The sequence below is a fragment of the Scyliorhinus torazame genome, chromosome 23, assembly GCF_047496885.1.
Source record: "Scyliorhinus torazame isolate Kashiwa2021f chromosome 23, sScyTor2.1, whole genome shotgun sequence".
In the NCBI taxonomy this organism is placed as follows: domain Eukaryota; kingdom Metazoa; phylum Chordata; class Chondrichthyes; order Carcharhiniformes; family Scyliorhinidae; genus Scyliorhinus; species Scyliorhinus torazame.
The window spans coordinates 27,138,828-27,159,632 of NC_092729.1; positions in this window are offsets into that span (position 1 = coordinate 27,138,828).

Below are 20,805 nucleotides of genomic sequence, written 5' to 3' on the forward strand. Positions count from 1 at the left end.
ATTAAATCCTGATGGAACTGGGCAGGCTGGATGCGGAAGAATGTTCCCGATGTTGGGTCGTCCAGAACAAGGGGCCACAGCCTAAGAATAAAGGGGGAAGCCATTCAGGACTGAGCTGAGAAAGAATGTCTTCTCAGAGAGCTGTGAACTTGTGGATTTCCAAACCACAGAAAGCTGTTGGGGCCAGTACGTTGGATATATTCAAGAGGGAGCTGCGCTTGGCCCTTGCGGCTAAAGGGACCAAGGGGCACTGAGATCAATAGGGAGTGGGATACTGAATTTGAATGATCAGCCATGATCATATTGAATGGTGGTGCAGGCTCGATGGGCAGAATGCCCTACGACTGCACCTATATTCTACGTTTCCATGTTAATATCAAATCTCTCACTATTTCGTAAAAACTCTGACTTTCTGCTTTTCCAACCAAAGCGGAAAACATCACATTTTTACCACATTACGGTTCTTCCGCCAGGTTGATGTCCACTCACCTGTCCTCTCAGAATCCCATGATGCCTCCTTCCATCGCCACTCAACTGACTTCTCCACCTGGCTGCGTGCTGGCAGCATATTTGCAGCTATTGCCTTTATACCTGTCACCAAATTCCTTGATAGAAATTGTGAACAGCTGGGGCCCAATCACAGATCCTTGTGGTTCCCCTGTTTAAACCTTGCCCGAGAGCATGAAATGACTTCCTTTATTGTTCTATTCCTTCCGTATGTAAAAGACTTTTCAGTTCATGCCAGGATATCGTTACTGTTCACATGTACCCTACTTTTGCCCATTCATTTTGCATATCAGACAGTTCTGAATTCCGTCTGGAAACTCAATGCATCGTGCCAATTGCTCTCACAGGAATGTCCTGCCTGGGATTAGATTTCTAGTGATATCCATCACCCACCTCTTGAACCTAATCTCTCTCTCAGAGCTTGAAGCAGTTGAAGTTGTAACTTGTTACTCTGTTCAGGTACAGACAAATGTTGCATCGTGTCTGATCACACCCACCAACCTAACCCATTTAGTCTATGTACTGCCCACAAATGCATCCATCCATGTTTAGGTTAGAAAGTGCTGGTGCAATATTAACTGTATTTATTTATTTATGTGACTGGAATTCAGATTACATCAATAAATAAAGACCTGCGAACTTGTCTGCTGCTTCTCTAACAGGTGTGAAAGACTTTGGAGGATAATATTGTTTAAAACTGAAGTCTTGCCAACAATATACCAACGATAGGTTCTAATTCTCTTGACCTGAAACAAACTTCCCACTCGGATGAGAGAGAGTCTTGTAGTATGTGTTAAATTACAACTGATCATATGTAAAGGGTTCTAAAACTGCAGACATGGATTGTCAGTTCGTGCATTCTCTATTAATTCACGACTCAGTACAATTGAAATTATTTGTATTTATAGTAGATAAAGAGGTCATTCGGATGAAGAGCTCAGGTGTTGTCATTGACACTCCACACCATCCTCCTCTTATACTGGTTCATACAACCTTACCAGTACTTCCTCTAACTCTTTTGTATCAGCCAAATGTTTACAACCAAATTTCCCTGAATGACATGAATGGTACCAGCATCAGCAAATCTGGAAAGTATCAACTTCTATATCCCGTCCACTCCCTGGTGGGGGCGGGGGGGGCGGGGTGAGAAGCAGTTATCATTTCAGATCTAAATGATGACTCTACTGAACTGGCTCTGCTGACTCTGTGATGATTTTGAGCGGAGGGAAACCATGAAATGGAAATTAGACTGCTGTTCAGCCCATGGCCTGGACAGAGCAGATAATCTGGTTAGCCCTGGATGTCCTCTGTGACGGCCAATCAGCTCAGTGTGCCAAAGCTATAGAAAGGAAGCATTGACCAAGTGTGGTGATAACGCTGCTCAACCAGTGTTCAATGCAGCGAAGTGAACATGCGCGGAATGGGCGGGGAATTAGCAAAGAAAGAAACAGAGCTAGAAAGGCCTTTAGTTCAGTATTACAACTATGGTTCCCAGTACAGGCAATCAAGTTCAAACTGGCATCCATGATGTATATGGTTATGCGGTGGGACATTGACCAATGGCATGATTCAGTCATGAAGGAGGAGCTTCCGGAGATATGGGAAGTTCAGTTAAAGGGCAGCACTTGAAGACAATAATGGAACGTTCTGGAATGTCTAATTAGGTTATTCTGTTAGATCTGAGTCATGGTCCTTCCTGGAAACAGCTAAGTTCCTCTTTTCTCAACTGAAGTCTCTTCGAGGTCAAAACTTTTCTTTCCACTCTGACACTTAAGTGCTATTTCTGTTATCTTTAATACCGACCACATTCAAAACGTTGGCTTAATTTTTTAGTCTTTGTTGTAGGAGTACGTTCCTGGAAGACTCTGTATATGTTAGGAGCTGATGAATTTATCAGTTATACAATCAAACGCTCCTCTTGAGAAAACCAGGCGGCGTTTTACCTCTGACAACCTGTATTAACTTCACTTCCTCCTTCAGTCTGCTGGAGTTTAGCACACCATTGGTATAGAGGTCTGTAGAGTGGTAGGAGACTAATGAGAGGCAATGCTCTTTGTGCTCAGAATTTCCTTGACTTTTCTCACATACATACATACATTCATACATAGAAGTTGGGGGTAGGAGGATGCCTTTAGGCCCTGCGAGCCTGCTCCGCCATTCATCACGATTATGGCTGATCATCCAACTCAATAGCCTAATACTGCTTTCTCCCCATAGCCTTTGATCCCATTCTCCACATGTGCTATCTCCAGCCGCCTCTTGAATATATTCAATATTTTAGCATCAACTACTTCCTGCGGTAATGAATTCCACAGGCTCGCCACTCTTTGTGTGAAGAAATGTCTCCTTATCTCTGTCTGAAATGTTTTACCCTGAATCCTCAGGCTGTGACCACTGGTTCTGGACACACACATCATTGGTAACCTCTTCCATGCATCTACCCTGTCCAGTCCTGTTAGAATGTTTTACGTCTAAGGACACATGTAGCACAATGGATCGCACGGGGACTCTGGCTCTGAGGACCCGGGTTCGAATCCACGCCTTGGGTCACTGTCCGTGTGGAGTTTGCACATTCTCCCCATGCCTGCGGAGGTTCCGCCTGCACAACTCAAAGATGTGAAGGTTAGGTGGGTTGGCCCTTAATTGGAAAAATAATAATTGGATCGTAAAAATTGATATAAAAAAACAAAAATAATTTTATAAGTCTATATGAGATCCCCCCTCATTCTTCTGAACTCCAGAGAGAACAATCCCAACCTTGTCAATCTCTCCTAATATGTCCCGCCATCCCTGAAATATGTCTGGTAAACCTTCGCTGCGCTTCCTCGAGAGCAAGAACATCCTTCCTCAGAGAAGGAGACCAAAAGTGCACACAATACTCCAGGTGTGGCCTCACTCATGCCCTGTATAATTGCAACAACACTACCTGCCTCTATACTCGAAACCTCTTACAATGCAGACCAACATATAATTGGCCTTCTTTACCGTCTGCTGCACCTGCATGCTCACCTTCAGCGACTGGTGCACAAGGACACCCAAGTCCCGCTGCACACTTCCCTCTCCCAATATACAACTATTCACCTAGGAATTTGTCTTCCTGTTTTTGCTTCCACAATGAATAACCTCACACTTATCCAAATTATACTGCACCTGCCATTGATTTGCCCACTCACCCAACCTGTCCAGATCTTGCTGTAGGATCCCTGCATCCTCGTCACAGTTCACCCTCCCACCTAACTTGGTATCATCTGCAAACTTTGAGATGTTACATTTTGTTCCCTCATCCAAATTATTAATATATACCGTTAATAGCTGGGGCCCCAGCACCGATCCCTGTGGTACCCCACTGGTTACTGCCTGACAATTTGAAAAGGACCCATTAATCCCAACTCTTTGTTTACCCTCTGCCAACCCGTTTTCTATCCACCTCAATACACTTCCCCCAATCCCATGTGTTTTAATCTTGCACAAAATCGCTTTTGCGTGACTTTGTCAGACGCCTGCTGAAAGTCCAAATATACCACATCGACTGACTCCCCCTCGTCAACTGTACTGGTTGCCTGTTTAAAGAATTCGAACAGATTTGTCCAGCATGATTTTCCCTTCATAACTCCATGCTGACTCTGACTGATCCTACCAGTGATTTCTAAGTGTTCCGCTATAAAGTCCTTGATAATGGTTCAAGCATTTTCCCCACTACCGATGTTGGCTTACTGGTCTATAATTCCCTGCTTTCTCTCACCCTCCCTTTTTGAATATCGGAGTGACGTGAGCTACCCTCCAATCTGAAGGTACAGTTCCAGAGTCTATAGAATCCCGGAAGATGACCACCAATGCATCCAGTATTTCCAGAGCCACATCCGAAAGCACTCTGAGATGCAGATTCCTCGGCCCTGGGTATTTATCCACCATCAATCACATCGATTTCCTAGCACCATTACTCTACTAATGTTGATCCCCCTCAGTTCTTCCCTCTCACTAAACCTTTCATTCTCCAACATTTCTGGTGTTTGATTTGCGACCTCTTTTGTGAAGACAGAACCAAAGTGTGTACTCCGTTGCTCAGCCATTTCGTTCTCGCTTTTTGTGCATCCCATGTTTCTGCCTCTAGGCATAGACTGTGGCAATTGAGACGGTATATCACAGTCTCAATTGCCACAGTCCATGACTCCATCTTTTCCATATTGCAACCAGGGCATTGAGATTCACATGATTTGTCTTTTCCTGGACACGAATGGATCGATAAAGATCTGTGACGTTTACACTCACACACTCCACGCAGCTGCACCACTTCGTCTTTACAAAGATTGCACTCAGTCAGCAAATGGAGCTTGTGTGTTATTTAAAACTACTTTAATTCGAGGACTTTCCTGAAGATAATGTGAGGTTATTGATCCTTGCCATGGAATATTAGTAGTTTACATATATGGAGCACCCAGTATCACAAATATAATTATATTCACGGGAGTCCGTTACCAAGCATGATCTTGCCCTGCTGTGCTCTGAGGAGAATAACTGTAATTATCATTCGTCTCCATATAAAGTAAGTGTCATCCTCCCTGATACAATTGGATCAATCTCATTTCATCCCTAACAATTGTTGGATACCCTCCCTAAAGTACCTGTTCAAAATTGGAAATGATGACATGTTCAGGCATGACCGGTGACTTTTTTCAGAATCGTTTATTTCATAAAACCATGGAGGAAAGAAGTACTGCATGGGGCCCGTCTCGTCGATTTCGCAACTCAATGAAATTATATCCGATCTGGTCTGCTAATCAATAACTCCCACTTTTCTGGCTTATCCCCATAATCATTGATTCCATCACTGATTAAAAGTCTGTCTATTTCAGCCTCGTATTTGTCAGCGGCCAAGATCTCCAGACATCTGAAATAAGGAATTCCACAGGATCACTGCCACATTAGAGAATAAATCCCTCCTCACATATCTCTGAAAAGATCGGTCCTGAACCTGGGATTATGCCCTCTTGTCCGAGACTCTCTCACAAGGGGAAACAACCATTCCCATTTACCCTGTCAAGCCTTTCTTGACAATTCTATATTTCTCAATAATGTTCTCATCTGATCTTTCTATGTTTAGAGATCCTTTAATCTTTACTATTTCACAGAGTCTTCCGCATTACCAGTAGTTTGAGTATTTTGTATATGTGGACACTCTTCTCAATGTCAGATGTTAGACAATCAATCAGAAGTACAATGCTTACTGTACAACTACAGTAGTACAACTACTGCCTCCCTCCTTCCTGGAATATCGGTGTAATATTAGTAAGGTTTCAAGCGGCTCCATTCATTCAGGCTGACGGGGATTTGAGAAGGTTACGCCGAATGCATTTGTTATCGCTGTGGTTCACTTCCATTGAGACCCGCGGTTCAAGGCCTTAGATTTGACGGGACTTGTCAGTCTTCACTTCCATAAATGTGTCCCGTATGTGTTGTACCCTGTCTTTCTTGGTTTTAGCTCCCTCCCACTTTTTCGCCGACCAATCCCTGGATGGTTGTTCCCTAATTTACTTTAAACACAATGTTTCTCTCCGTATCATTCTCTCGCGTCTGTCTGTCCGTCTGTCTGACTCTCTCCATCTGTCCGCGTGAGGATCCCTGTATCCATCATCCTATGTGTGTTTCTCCCTGACGGTCACTCGGTCTCTCTCTCTCTCTCTCTGGCCGTATGGCTGTATCTGTCTGTCTGCCTCTCTGTTTGTTTGTGCAGCTCTCTCTGCCCGTCTGTCTATTTCTCTCTCCCTCATTCATAGTCTCTCTCTCTCTCTCTCTTTCTCTCACTGTCTCTCTCACCCTCTCTCTCTCCATCTCTCTCTGTCTGTGTGGCTGTATCTGTCCGTCTGCCTATATGTCTGTTCGTGTATCTTTCTCTGCCCGTCTGTCTATCTTTCTGTCCCTCAATCAGTTTCTCTCTCTCTCTCTTTCTCTCACTGTCTCTTTCACCCTCTCTTTCTCTCTCTCTTTCCGTGTGATTGCAAGAGGATTCAGTCTGTAAGTCCGCCACTATTGGTGATGCCCGGTACAGTAATTAATTATTTAATTTGTTCAAATTATTTAAACAAGATTCTCAGAATGTATCTTCACTCGCCTTATAAAAAACATCTTCCCCTGACCGATTGTTTTTCAGTGATGTGTTAATATGATGTTTATTTTGTCTGAGTTGATCTATTTCTGATCTGAGACCACAGGTTTCCGTTATAATATTTACCAACTCTGTTAAATTTAACCAGATACATTTTCATATGTTTAAGCTTTTGTTAATCTTAATCGAGGACTCTTTACGTTAATGCACCAAGTTTGAAATTGTGACAGTTACAAAACTACACTTGTAAACTGAATTGAAGCACGAAACGGATCGAATAATTTAAACTGCACTTCCTCCATTATTCTGCTTAATCTGCTAACACCATTGAGATAGAGATCTGTACAGAGGGAGGAGACTAATGTCCTTTTGTATACACTGTGCAGTAGCTGCTGCTTGTGGTCAACATTTATCCGGCAACCTTCACATGTTCAATAAAAAAACTCTATGGTGAATGCAGCCAGCCGTTTAATGATGGTGGATACAGATATAGGCAGGCATAAACTGACACAGAGACAGAGACACAGACTGGGACAGACAAACTGAGAGCGACAGACAGAGGCCCAGGTTAATACAGGTATACAGGCACAGACTGCTAAACAGAATGTGCCAAATGCATAGAGACAGCTGGACAAACAGAGTGAGACAGAGACACAGATTAATACAGATATACAGACAGAGGCAGCTAAACAGAATGTGAAAAATGCAGAGAGACAACAGGAAAATCGTGTGAGACAGAGGCACAGATTAATACAGATATAAAGACATGGGGAGCACGGTAGCATAGTGATTAGCTTAATTGCTTCACAGCTCCAGGGTCCAAGGTTCGATTCCCGGCTTGGGTCACTGTCTGTGCGGAGTCTGCACGTTCTCCCCGTGTGTGAGTGAGTTTCCTCCGCGTGCTCCGGTTTCCTCCCACAGTCCAATCATGTGCAGGTTAGGTGGATTGGCCATGCTAAATTGCCCTTAGTGTCCAAAATTGCCCTTAGTGTGAGGTGGGGTTACTGGATAAGGCGCAGGTGTGGGCTTGGGTAGGGTGCTCTTTCCAAGAGCTGGTGCAGACTCGATAGGCCGAATGGCCTTCTTCTGCACTGTGAACTCTATCTATAAACAGCTAGCTAAACAGAATGTGCCAAATGCAGAGAGACAGCCAGACAGAGACACAGATTAATACAGATATACAGACACAGACAGCGAAACAGAATGTGACAAATGCACAGAGATAGTCGGACAGAGTGACACACAGACACAGATTAATACTGATAGACAGACACAAACAGCTGGTAGATTGTGACAAATGCATAGTAACTGCCGGACAGTGTGAAACAGATTTAAACAGACAGACATAGCCAGCGAAACAGAATGTGACAAATGAATAGAGGCAGCCGGAGAGAGTGAGACAGAGACACAGATTAATACAGATATACAGGTACAGACGGCTAAACAGAATGTGACAAATGCATAGCGATAGCAGGACAAACAGAGTGAGACACAGACACAGATTAATACAGATATAGAGGCACAGACATCTACACAGATTGTGTGAAATGCATAGCGACAGTCACAGAGTGAGACAGAGACACAGATTAATATGTTGCTCAGAAGGGAAGGGGGAGAGGAGTAGAGCATTAGTCATTGGAGACTCCATAGTAAGGGGGATAGATAGGAGATTCTGTGGGAACGAGAGAGTCTCGCGGTTGGTGTGTTGGCTCCCAGGTGCCAGGATGCGTGATGTCTCGGATCGTGTTTTCGGGATCCTTAAGAGGGAGGGGGAGCAGCCCCAAGTCGTGGTCAACGTAGTTACCAACGACATAGGTAGGAAAAGAGATAGGGATATAAGGCAGGAATTCAGGGATCTAGGGTGAAAACTTAGATCTAGGACAAACAGAGTTATGAAAATGAAATGAATGAAATGAAAAACACTTATTGTCACAAGTAGGCTTCAAATGAGGTTACTGTGAAAAGCCCCTAGTCGCCACATTCCAGCGCCTGATCGGGGAGGCTGGTACGGGAATTAAACCGTGCTTCTGGCCTGCCTTGGTCTGCTTTAAATCCAGCAATTTAGCCCTGTGCTAAACCAGCCCTATTATCTCTCGGTTGTTACCCGTGCCACGTGACAGCGAGACGAGGAATAGGGAGAGAGAGGAGTTGAACACGTGGCTACAGGGATGGTGCAGGAGGGAGGGTTTCAGATTTCTGGATAATTGGGGCTCATTCTGGGTTAGTTTGGACCTCTACAAACGGGATGGTCTACACCTCGACCAGAGGGGTTCCAGTATCCGAGGGGGGGGGGGGGATTTTGTAATGCTCTTGGGGAGGGTTTAAACTAGTTCAGCAGGGGCTTGGGAACCTGAATTGTAGCTCCAGTATACAGGAGATTGAGAGTAGTGAGGTCATGAGTAAGGTTTCAAAGTTGCAGGAGTGTACCGGGAGGCAGGTAGGTGGTTTAAAGTGTGTCTTCTTCAATGCCAGATTAATCCGGAATAAGGTGGGTGAACTTGCGGCATGGGTTGGTACCTGGGACTTCGATGTTGTGGCCATTTCGGAGAGCAGGGACAGGAATGGTTGTTGCAGGTGCCGGGATTTCGATATTTCAGTAAGCACAGGGAAGGTGGTAAAAGAGGGGGAAGGGTGGCATTGTTAGTCAAGGACAGTATTACGGTGGCAGAAAGGACGTCTGACGAGGACTCGTCCACTGAGGTAGTATGGGCTGAGGTTAGAAAACGGAAAGGAGAGTCGCCCTGTTCGGGGTTTTCTATACGCCTCCGAAAGGTTCCAGAGATGTTGAGGAAAGGATTGCAAAGATGATTCTGGATAGGAGCGAAAGCAACATGGTAGTTGTTATGGGGGACTTTAACTTTCCAAATATTGACTGGAAACGCTATAGTTCGGGGACTTTAGATGGGTCTGTTCTTGGGCAATGTGTGCAGGAGGGTTTCCTGACACAGTATGTAGACAGGCCAACGAGAGGCGAGGCCATATTGGATTTGGTACTGGGTAATGAGCCAGGAAAGGTATTAGATTTGGAGGTAGGTGAGCACTTTGGTGATAGTGACTACAATTCGATTAAGTTTACTTTAGTGATGGAAAGGGATAGGTATATAACGTAGGGCAAGAATTAAATCTGGGGGAAAGGCAATTATGATGCGATGAGGCATGACTTCGGATGAATCGGATGGAGAGGAAAACTGGAGGGGATGGGCACAATGGAAATGTGGAGTTTGTTCAAGGAAAAGCTACTGCGTGTCCTTGATAAGTATGTACCTGTCAGGCAGGGAGGAAGTGGTCCAGAAAGGGAACCATAGTTTTCTAAAGCAGTCGAAACACTTGTCAAGAGGAAGAAGGAGGCTTATGTAAAGATGAGACATGAAGGTTCAGTTAGGGCGCTAGAGATTTACAATTTAGCTAGGAAGGACCTAAAGAGAGAGCTAAGAAGAGCCAGGAGGGAACATGAGAAGTCTTTGGCAGGTAGGATCAAGGATAACCCTAAAACTTTCTATAGATATGTCAGGAATAAAAGAATGACTGGGGTAAGAGTAGGGCCACTCAAGGACGTAGTGGGAAGTTGTGCGTGCAGTCCGATGAGATAGGAGAGGTGCTAACTGAATATTCTTTTACTAAAGTTTTGTACAGCTGCATCATCACCTCACGGCTCTTAAATTCAATCGCTCCGTTAATGACCGCTAGCACACCATAGGCCTTCTTCACAGCTCTATCCACTGGAGTGGCAACTTTCAAACATGTATGAACATAGACCCCATGATCGCTCTGCTCCTCCACATTGTCAAGAACTCTACCGTTAACCCTGTTTTCCGCATTCATATTTGTCCTTCCAAAATGGACAACCTCACACTTTTCAGAGTTAAACTCCATCTTCCACTTCTCAGCCCAGCTCTGCATCCTATCTATGTCTCTTTGCAGCCGACAACAGCCCTCCTCACTATCCACAACTCCACCAATCTTCGTATAGTCTGCACATTTACTGGCCCGCCCTTCAACTCCCTCATCCAAGTCATTAATGAAAATCACAAACAGCAGAGGACCGAGAACTGATCACTGCGGTACGCGACTGGTAACTGGGATGCAGGCAGAATATTTCCCATCCACCACTACTCTCTGACTTCTATCGGTTAGCCAGTTCGTTATCCAACTTGCCAAATTTCCAACTATCCTATGCCTCCTAACATTCTGCAGAAGCCTACCATGGGGAACCTTATCAAATGCCTTACTAAAATCCGTGTACACTACATCCACTGCTTTACCTTCATCCACATGCTTGGTCACCACCTCAAATAATTCAATAAGACTTGTAAGGCAAGACCTACCCCTCACAAATCCGTGCTGACTATCCCTAATCAAGCAGTGTCTTTCCAGATGCTCAGAAATCCTATCCTTCAGTACCATTTCCATTACTTTGCCTACCACCGAAGTAAGACTAACTGGCCTGGAATTCCCAGGGTTATCCCTATTCCCTTTTTTGAACAGGGGCACGACATTCGCCACTCTCCAATCCCCTGGTACCACCCCTGTTGACAGTGAGGACGAAAAGATCATTGCCAACGGCTCTGCCATTTCATCTCTTGCTTCCCATAGAATCCTTGGATATATCCCGTCAGGCCCGGGGGACTTGTCTATCCTCAAGTTTTTCAAAATGCCCAACACATCTTCCTTCCTAACAAGTATTTCCTCGCGCTTACCAGTCTCTTTCACACTGTCCTCTCCAACAATATGGCCCCTCTCATTTGTAAATACTGAAGAAAAGTACTCGTTCAAGACCTCTCCTATATCTTCAGACTCAATACACAATCTCCCGCTACTGCCCTTGATCGGACCTACCCTCGCTCGAGTCATTCTCATATTTCTCACATATGTGTAAAAGTCCTTGGGGTTTTCCTTGATCCTACCCGCCACAGATTGTTCATGCCCTCTCTTAGCTCTCCTAATCCCTTTCTTCAGTTCCCTCCTGGCTATCGTGTATCCCTCCAACGCCCTGTCTGAACCTTGTTTCCTCAGCCTTACATAAGTCTCCTTTTTCCTCTTAACAAGACATTCAACCTCTCTTATCAACCATGGTTTCGTCACTTGACCATCTCTTCTCTGCCTGACAGGGACATACATATCAAGGACACGTAGTACCTGTTTCTTAAACTACTTCCACATTTCACTTGTGTCCTTCCATGACAGCCTATGTTCCCAACTTACGCACTTCAATTCTTGTCTGACAACGTCGTATTTACCCTTCCCCCAATTGAAAAGCTTGCCCTGTTGCACGCACCTATCCATCTCCATTACTAAAGTGAAAGTCACAGAATTGTGGTCACTCTCTCCAAAATGCTCCCCCACTGAGAAATCTATCACTTGCCCTGGTTCATTACCAAGTACTAAATCCTATATTGCCCCTCCTCTGGTCGGACAATCTACATACTGTGTTAGAAAAGCTTCCTGGACACACTGCACAAACACCACCACATAGACAAACACAGACTCACAGACTGAGACAGACACACAGAAAGGGTCAGTAGCATATATTGAAATGTTCATGCTAAGATCGCTTCCCCACAAAACGATGCATGGTATAACTGGTCATTGCACGGTAATTCACTGTGTTTAACCTTTGGCGCTATTTCTCGTGGTCCATCCATGTGTAAGATGTGGTCCCTCACACCCCTCCGCGTGAACGCCCACTCCCAATAGACCGAGCTGATATAGGATATTCAGAGGGACATGACGTCATATCCCACACCAGCTCATTCAGAACTTTGGAAACATATCTGAATACAATCCTGTTCTCAAATCGCTCCACCTCCCGCTTGTTTTCTCAATAGACTTCAATCAGAATTGTCTGATTATCAATGACATGCCAGTGCAAACAACCACTGCTCCTTCAGCCAATCAACAGCTTTAGTTATTTATCAAACATCTATAACGGCCAATTAATCCTGCTGTGCACCAAGGAGAAAGCCCTCAAATTGTCATATATCCCCACCCAATAAAGTCCCTGTCCTCGGGCAGATGTATCGAGCAGTCTGCCTGTAACCTTTTATAATACTGTCCGACTCATCCGAAAGTGGTTCCTTCATAATTCGACGCAAAAAAACGCGAATGCTCGGACGGTCAATTTTTTTTCCAGAATTTATTCTTTCATAACGCGCAGTATGGTAGCACAGTGGGTAGCACTGTGGCTTCACAGCTCCAGGGTCCCAGGTTCGCTGTCTGTGCAGGGTCTGCACGTTCTCCCCGTGACTGCGTGGGTTTCCTCCGGGTGCTCCGGTTTCCTCCCACTGTCCAAAGATGTGCAGGTGAGGCGGATCGGCCAAGATAAATTGTCCTTAGTGTCCAAAAAGGTGAGCTGGGGTTGCTGGGTTACGGACATAGGGTGGAGGCGTGGGTTTAACTGGGGTACCCTTTCCTATGGGCCGGTGGAGACTCGATGGGTCGATTGGCCTCCTCCTGCACTTTATATTCTATGATTTCTATGGTAAGACCACAGGGTCGGGTGTAGGCCATTCGGCTAATCGAGCCATTCAATTAGATCATGACCGAGCTGACGTGATAATCCTCAACACCACGCTTCCCGCTCTTTCCGCATAGCTCTCGATTCCATTACTGATTAAAAATCTGTCTATCTCAACACTGAATGTTTTTCACGACCCAACCGTTGGACACATCGGCGGTAAATAATTCCACAGATTCACTGCCCTCTGAAAGAATAAATACCTCCCCATGTCTGTATAAAATGAGAGATGTCTTAGTCAGATATTAGTGCCTTTTGAGTTCGACTCCCCCACAAGGGGGACAAAGTCAATCATCGACACCGACAATCCACCGTGAGATTCCTATAATTCCCAATAATCTGCTTTTCTTTTTAAAAATTGGATTTATTATATTGTTTTAAATTACTTTTTGACATATTCATTCGCTTTATATGCCACTTTAAAGCTTCATGCATGGGAACACTGATCTCAAGGTCAGATGATAGGTACCTAATCTATAGTGTGAGATCTGTGGGAGGCTGCCAACAATTTGGAATTTGCAATTTGTGGGACTATGAGCGCAGACAAGTCATCCAAGATTACTAATACTGCTCAATAGGTGTATTTTATGGTACACAAGCTTTAATCTAAACACATAACTAACCATACTCATATTAAGGAAACCTCTTTGCAATTGACAGCTAATACAGTTTGTAAATTACTGAAAAACACAACTTGATCGCACGATCTAAAGCTTCCAAAATATATTCAAGGTTAGTAACCTAATACACTTCAATTTCCACATCTAAATAAAGTCAACATCAGACCTACTTGCTTCTGAAGAGGAACAACTAAACCGGAGGGCGTAGACTTATTCCGGTTACGGCACAAATTTAGCGTGGGGATTTTCGCGTCTAAACAAATCACTTACAAGGGCCCACCCGAGATGAGAAGTTGTGACCTGACCGCGACAGACTGGAGGGTGGAGTTTATTGTATTTATCAATCAATATCTATGGTAGAAATCAAGCACCAGGGACCATATCGGTAATTGTAACTTAATTTAATAACAATGTAATAAGTAAGTTGGGCAGCACGGTGGTACAGTGGTTAGGAGTGCTGCTTCATAGCGCCGAGGTCCAAGGTTCGATCCCGGCTCTGGGTCACTGTCCGTACGGAGTTTCATTCTCCCCGTGTTTACGTTCGTTGCACCCCCACAACCCGAAAATGTGCAGGGCAGGTGGATTGGCCATACTAAATTGCCCCTTAATTGCAACAAAATGATTGGGTACTCTAAATTTATTAAAAACAAGAATATAATGAGTACTTATATTTTTGTTGATTACTTACTGCTAGAAATGTCAGTAAGCGGGCTAAAATGCTTCGCCTGTGAAATGTGGGAAATCCTTGACAGTTCAAGCGTTCAAATCAAGTGTATCTGCAGTATGTATACCCAATTGCAGATCCTCACAGATCGCTTCAATCGGTTGAAGCAGAAGTTGGATAAATTGAGGAGCATTCAGGTGACAAAAGCATCACAAAGAGGCGTTCTAGACACCTGGTCACACCCCCGGTACAGATGGGTGACAGCTGTCATAATAACAAATTTTATTGTCACAAGTAGGTGCATCTGACATGTGGGAGTCTTCCAAAGTTTGACTCTGTCTTTCTCTCTCTCAGTTATTCTGTATGCATCTGTCTGTCTGTCTGTCTGTCTGTCTCTCTCTCTCTCTCTGTCTGCTACCCCAAGTGACGAATGCTTACTTTAGCTTTTCATTTCCTCTTAAACCCCTTGTCGAATAATATTGACATGTTTTTTATTCAGTTTCATGGCGCTAAAATCCCCAGCACGTCGGAACAGTGCAATATATCTGCCTGGTAACATATTCTGCGATATGTGTGGAACATTTAAGAGTTAATTAATATTGAAATATGTTAAACATAATTGGATTCGTGCAGGTATGGATCAGTCTGGATAAATAAGTGCAGGGGGGTTCAGTCTATCAATCCGACATTTATGACGCCCATTTATTCAAGAATTATCTGTTTCATTTTTTCGAAATATTTGACAGATTTTCACCAAGCATTGTTCAACAGGGTCAGTAAACAAGACTTCCGGTGGCCCATTGCTTCCACTCTCAATGGTTAAGTTTATTTTGTATGAGGAGCTCTGTCTCTGATCTGAAACCACTGGTTTCCGCTACAAACGCTGACTGTCACTAAAATACACCCAGGCGGAAGTTAAAATGTTCTATCCACTAATATTTCTGTTTCTTCATTTATCGATTTCATGTTGCGTTTCGGACAGTGCACAAACTAATTCCAGATTCCGAAAATTGAAACAATATTCGGTTCTTATTATTTAAACGGCACGTTCTGCTTCATCTCCTGGATTTAACTAATTGAATAATCTGTACAGACGGCGGAGATTAATGTTTTTTAGTGAACACATTACGTGTGGATCCATATGTGCAAACTATTTTCTGGTCTTGCTTTTATCCTTCACTTTAGCAGCCGAAACTCACTTTCCGTATCCATTCCATCATGGTTCTTCCAGACAAATGCAGACACATTGACACCAATATCTCAAGGCACGCAGCCAGAGAAGGTCACAGAGACAGCCAAGTACAGAGAGACAGTCACACAGTGAGTGGTAAATAAACGAGAACAGACATCAAACAGCACACAGGGACAAACACACAGATAGTGACAGACACACAGGAAGGCATAGACAAACAGAGGTAAGCACACGGGGACTGACACACAGATAGTGACAGACACACAGGAAGGCATAGACAAACAGAGGTAAGCACACGGGGACTGACACATAGATACTGACAGACACACAGAAAGGCAGAGACAAACAGGTAAGCAGCACACACGGACAGACACACAGATCGTGACAGACACACAGAAATGCAGAGACAAATAGAGGTAAGTATACAGGGACAGGCACAGATCGTAGCAGACACAGAGACAGACAAATGACGCAGAGAAAGACAAGGCTAACACAGAGAAACATTCACCCAGATAGCCAAAGGAACAAAGATACACACAAACGGACAAGTGGAGGTGGACAAACATAAAGACAGAAACTAACACACAGACACATCCATGAGCACTCAAAAAAGACAGAGGCACATAGACTGTCACAAAGACTGAAATATAAAGACACATCAGCGCAAACAGAGACAGATAAACAGAAAGACTCATAAAAAAGAATAAAGGACAAAGCAAAGTACAGCACAGGAACAGGCCATTCGTCCCTCCAAGCCCGTGCCGACCATGCTGCCTGACTAAACTACGATCTTCTACACTTCGTGGGTCCGTATCCCTCTATTCCCATCCTATTCATGTATTTGGCAAGTTGCCCCTTAAATGTCACGATCGTCCCTGCTTCCACCACCTCCTCCGGCAGCGAGTTCCAGGCACCCACTACCCTCTGTGTAAAAAACTTGCCTCGTACATCTCCTCTAAACCTTGACCCTCGCACTGTACACCTACGCCCCCTAGTAATTGACCCCTCCACCCTGGGAGAAAGTCTCTGACCATCCACTCTGTCTATGCCCCTGGAGACCTCTATCAGGTCGCCGCTCAACCTCCTTCGTTCCAGTGAGAACAACCCGAGTTTATTCAACCGCTCCTCAAAGCTAATGTCCCCTATACCAGGCAAAATCCTGGTAAATCTCGTTTGCATCCTCTCCAAAGCCTCAACATCCTTCTGGTAGTGTGGCGACAAGAATTGAACACTACGCTCCAAGTGTGGCCTAACCAAGGTTCCACGCAGCTGCAACATGACTTGCCAATCTTTATACTCAATGCCCCTGCTAATGAAGGCAAGCATGCCGTATTACTTCTTGACTACCTTTTCCACCTGTGTTTCCCTTTTCAGTGACCTGTGGCCCTGTACACCTGGATCTCTCTGACTACCAATACTCTCGAGGGTTCTACCATTCACTGTAAACTCCCTACCCGTATTAGACCTTCCAAAATGCATTACCTCATATCTGTCCGGACTAAACTCCATCTGCCTTCTCTCCGCCCAAGTATCCAAATGATCTAAATCCTGCTGTATCCTCTGACAGTCCTCGTCGCTATCCGCAATTTCAGAAATCTTTGTGTCGTCCGCAAACTTACTAATCAGAGCAGTTACATTTTCCTCCAAATTATTCATATATGCTATGAACAGCAAAGGTCCCAGCACTGATCTCTGCGAAACACCACTAGTCACAGTCCTCCAATCAGAAAAGCACCCTTCCATTGCTACTCTCTGCCTTCTATGACCTAGCCAGTTCTGTATCCAACTTGCCAGCTCACTTCTGATCTTTTGGGGCAGCACGGTAGCACAAGTGGATAGCACTGTGGCTTCACAGCGCCAGGGTCCCAGGTTCGATTCCCCGCTGGGTCACTGTCTGTGTGGAGTCTGCACATTCTCCCCGTGTCTGCGTGGGTTTCCTCCGGGTGCTCCGGTTTCCTCCCACAGTCCAAAGACGTGCAGGTTAGGTGGATTGGCCATGATAAATTGCCCTTAGTGACCAAAACGGTTAGGAGGGGTTACGGGGATAGGGGGAAGTGAGGGCTTAAGTGGGTCGGTGCAGACTCGATGGGCCGAATGCCTTCCTTCTGCACTGTATGTTCTATGTTCTATGTTCTATGATCCCGAGTGAGTCACCTTTTGTACCAGTCTGCCATGAGCGACCTTGTCAAAGGCCTTACTGAAGTCCATATAGACAACATCCATTGCCCTACCTGCATCCGTTATCTTTGTGATCGCCTGGAAAAAGTCTATCAAGTATTGAGACACGACATCCCCTTCATAAAACAGTGCTGCCTCTCGCTATTACGACCCCTTGCTTCCAAATGGGAGTAGATCCTGTATCGAAGAATTCTATCCAGTAATTTCCCTACCACTGACGTAATGTTAACCGGCCTGTAGTTGCCTGGATTATCAGTGCTACCCTTCTCAAACAAAGGAACAACATTGGCTATTATTCAGTCCTCCGGGAGATCACCTGAAGACAGTGAGGATCTAAAGATTTCTGTTAAGGGCTCAGCAATTTCCTCTCTTGCCTCCTTCAGAATTCTTGGGTAGATCCCATCAGAGCCTGAGGGCGTATCCACCTTAATATTTTTCAAGACGCCCAACACCTCGTCTTTTTGTATCTCAATGTGACCCAGGCTATCTACTCATCCTTCTCCAGACTCAACATCCGCCAATTGAAATGAAATGAAATTGCTTCTCTTACGATGCAAAGTATTCATTTAATACCTCGCCCAATTCCTCTGGCTCCACATATAGTTTCCCTCCCCTGTACGTCAATGGGTCAACCCATTCCCTGGCTACCCTCTTGCTTTTTATGTACTCATAGAGCTATCTGTACAGAACGAGAGCGAGACAACAACAATCACACAGGCTAGCAGAGACAGATACGCAGATAGAGATACACGCACAAAAACGCACAGACAGGTCTGAAGCTGGGAAACGTTTCTCCGAGAAAATGGTGCTCGAAGGTTGGAACATGTTGCTGAAAATTAGAAGTGTTCCACGATTAATTAGTAATTCCAAATCTCACACTGGGAGACGTACAGGCACAAACACACAAAGACAGACTCATACAGAGAGACTGCGACAAAGGCAGAGACAGAGACACATTACAGAGAATGATCCAGCCCAACATTATTGGCGACATAGAGAGCGTATACAGGAAGGAATTTTCCCCACGAGTCGAGGGGCACATATCCAGGGGGTATGACGTAAGGAACATGTCATTTCGAGGCAATTTGAGGGAATACCACATTAACACAGAGGACGGTGGGAATCTGAAACTGACTGCCTGGAAGGATGGAAGAGGTGGGAATCCTCACAACATTGAAGAAGTATTTAGGTGAGCACTTGAGACTTCATAACATACAAGTCTCGGGACCAATTGCTGAAAATGGAATTAGAATAGATATGTGCCAGACGGCTGCCACAGAACCTCTGGACCGAATGGTCTCTCTGTATCCTGTAAAACTCTATGGCAACTCTGTCCCCTCAGCTACTTGTCTTCTTATATCTAAAGACATGGTAATACATTTCATTTAGAAAAAAAACTCCTTAACTGAGATTTAAAATTAGTATTTGACGGTGGATCAATTGCAATTTGTCGAGGAAAGTTCCAATCTTTGGGTACCGTTTCCCCGGGAAAAGTCTTTCCGACTGAAGGCATTGGCACTCGAGTGTCTTTTATTCCCCAATATCCGCACTGCAGTGTTGGAGCCGCTGGGCTTGTCTTCCCCCGAGCTGCGAACATCCAGATGAGCTTTAACTCAAGTTTTCAAAATCATAATCGATATTTATTGATTGCATAAGGATAAATCATCTTTATGTGCAGAATAGTGGGTAGCCAGAGGATACTCAATAGAACCTGATTGGCACAAGAAACAAACGGGCATAAGAGGGACTTTTTTCTCCACAGCGAGCTGCTTGACTGAAATGTACGTCCTGACATGTCAACAGCAAAGCTGAAAATAAAATCAGATGCTTACCTGCCGTCAAAAAGGAATACCTGGATATCAGGGAATTCGGGATGTGTGTTTAGTAACAAAGCCTCTGAAACGGGCACTTTGGCGCTGCATTGGAACAGGCATTGTTTCGAGAATTCTAGGAATGGTGTTGATGCTCCTTTTATTCATTCTTATTTTCTCAATTTCAGTGATTTTCCTGATTGAAATGAGCGTTTCACAAAGTAAGTGGCGACATATCTCTCCAATTTCATAAACTGCCTTGAACTACTAATTCTTGTCCTGTTTAATCAATCCTTTTTTTCCATGGTAATTGATCTGAATATTGTAACCCATCGTGCTACAACACTGACAATGATAATGCAGGACCTGATTGTCAATGCGACCGGAAATTCCGTATTTTCTGTTGACACGTCACCCATTCACACACACCGGGGGAGGATGACGAGGGAGGCATGTCGTTTTCAAGTTGGCAACAGCTGAAGTTCTGTAAAATATGAGTATTCATTTTATGTTTGCAGTTACAATTCCAAGTATATGTACAGCATATTCAAAGGTGTCATTTCATGTCTTCGAACTGCTCCACTGTCCAATTGAGGCCTATCCTCGGAGTTCCGAATAAACTGCAAAACCGATAACCCTCATGTCTGAAATTAACAACTGACTCAGATGCTCTAGCAGATCTAAAACACTCACCTAGTGAGTAATTGCTTGTTAGAATCGCCCATGAAATGGGCTTCTTCTACTCCTGAGATTTTCTCACATGCCATCTGAGCAGAAATGAAGGGAAATAGTCTCACTGTCAAGTGCATGACAAAGGTGATAATTGTCCACCAATATCATTCCCATCCAAAGGCCTCACCAAACATTATTTTATTTATACAGTGGCAGTACTGCAGTAACTCGTCCTAAACGCCACAAGGGAGCAAATATCCATTGAACACCGAGCATGGAGATGGCATTGGAGATTAGCAAAAACTGTGACGAGAAGGAGGTCTTCAAGGGGGAGTGACTCAAGCGGAGAGTTTTAGGGGGCGAACCCCTGAGCTCAGGGTCCCAAAGCAGCTGCAGGAGCTCATTACAGGGTAATGGAAAGTCTAAGTGAGCTCTAAGGCACACAATTATATTGGTGTAGAGAGATCAGCGGGTTTCAGGAGCTCGGGAACAGAACACAGATAGGGATGACACATGGAGAGTTCCGGAATATAATTATTTTCCT